We start from the raw sequence: 2394 nt of genomic DNA, 5'->3' as shown, positions 1-2394 counted from the left end.
TAATTCCTATAAATGAATAAAAATGTATTCAGGATTGAAAAGCATTCATTTTAACATTCGTCAATCAATATTTCTGAAAATATGAATCCATTTCAATTCATTTCAATCCATTCTCATTTGCTGGACTATTAAAAATAATTATTGATGCGTTAGATTTAAATTAAAAACTATCGAAAATAAAAAGATTGGTGACGAATTAAATTTGGAGATTTGTTTGATTATGAACATGATTATTACATCTCCTTCTCGAAGAAAACTCGAATCTACTTTGAGAAAAGAAAGCTAATAATTTCTTGTTTGATCATGAAAGGTTTATGAAACATAAAATGAGGAACAAGAAATCCTCATTTCTCAAAAAAATACTATGAATAACAGATTCTTGTATAAAGGCTTAAACACAATAGATGCAGGCAACAGAGAATAACGCAATCAGAATTCTAGTGTAAGTGTCGATATTATATCCTAGAATTCTGATGGATAGCTCGTTATTCCCTTGTTTTTCTTGTGTTTATTGCCTACGCCCATGTGTTTAAGCCTTAACTCATAAAAGAAAATAAACCAATCAGAGTTCTTTATTTTATGGAAAGAAATGAAATAAAGAACTTTGATTGGTTCATTTTCTTATGCATTACGTGTTATGCAAGAGTCTGTGCTCCCCATCATAAAAGAAGAAAGGACTATGAATACGTATAGGATGATATTTCATTTGTGTGTTTTGTCGTACGATAAATTTTTCAAGCTTGTTGATTGGCTATGGGATAGAGATATCCGAGGACCTCTTTGTTCTGTCATATTCTGTATACATTTGTCGTATGATAAAAACGCACAAGTGAAACAACGCACGTAGTCAATTTTATAAAATTAAAATGATGCACTGGTATGACTGGCCCCTTTCAGCTCAGTGATCTTTACTTATAAGCGTGGTACTGTGATTTCTACAAGAAATCGGAAATCCACCGGTCAAAAAAAGAATTTTATAAAGAGAGCAATGTGGAGCAATGTCGATACAAACAAAAGGGTTGGAATTGAACAAATGCATTTTATCTCGTTTATGGTACACATCTCTAAATATTTTCAATATAAACAACGATAGCAATTTTTTGAATGAATTCCCTCACAACTGCTGTGTTGACTTAACAGAATTGGAAACTGTAATCGAAAGCTTGATGTAAGTAAGCAATTAATTATATCATGAATTATATTATTGTCACTGCTTTTGTTTTTATATTTTTGAATATACATTTATAGACACTCTCCAAATGAAGAGCAATATCAATGGATTGCTTATGTATTACTGTGGAAACTTATAGATAACAAGTCTAATGTTGACTGTAGTATACAGTCCAATATTCAGACACAATTTGATTGTATACAAATAAAAAATGCAATAGAGCTATGCAGTAATGTATCAGACTGTTTACGAAAGGTATTTCTCTCAAAATTGGTTTTTTGTGACTTTGTGTTATTCTTTTTAATAACAAAAATTCTATTTTTTAGGAGTTGTTACTATTTCTTCAAGAATTAAGCACACGATGTAGCATAAAATATACTTCGAGTATTATGTTCCAACAAATCCTTATATTCGTAAAAGATAACATATGTATCAGTACTGAAATTGTGTGTTGGATTATAAACAAATTAATATCTTTTGTTCCAAACGATACTGCCAGAGATTTACAAGATAGTTATTTTTCTACTTTGAAGTCATACTTAGAACACATTCCACCCAGAAAAAAATGGCACTTAAATCATATAGTAGCTCATTCTTCCGAAATTGATTTAGCTACTAGTGACAAGTCTCTACAAATGGTTCTACGCTTTTTGTCAAAAATAGATATAGATGCAGATTTGCAGATCGAATTTCTAAAAATGATTTGTCCTATATTTTCAAAATCATATATTAAAAATATTAAACTTGCCTTATATTCAAAGAAAAATGATAAATTGTTAAGTGAATGGCTCTTACTTTGGAATACAACACACGTGTGTTTTGAAAGCACTGCTACTTTACTCACAGTATATAAAATATCTGAAAGTGTATTTGAATTAACAGAAAACTCTGAAATTCTTTTGTGCAAACAAGAATTACTTAAAAGAACAAGTGCAAGAAAATTACATTGGTTGAACGGTATTTTGGTAAGTTTTGTATTTTTCTAAAGCTTCCTTTAATTGGTAAAACAATTTAACAAATTAGCAAATTAATAGATACATATATATGGCTGTATATATGTATGTATGCAGGAATGACAAATAATATGTTACTAGTCATATCTGCATGTATGCATACTATAGGTATAGACTATAGGTATAGACTAGTATATATGCACATAATGCTCATATATATAATGCTCATATATATATATATATATATATATATATATATATATATATATA

Source organism: Atta cephalotes (genome assembly GCF_000143395.1).
Source record: "Atta cephalotes unplaced genomic scaffold scaffold00064, whole genome shotgun sequence".
Classification (NCBI taxonomy): domain Eukaryota; kingdom Metazoa; phylum Arthropoda; class Insecta; order Hymenoptera; family Formicidae; genus Atta; species Atta cephalotes.
The sequence above is the reverse complement of the archived record's forward strand: the minus strand, read 5'-3'. Positions refer to the sequence as shown.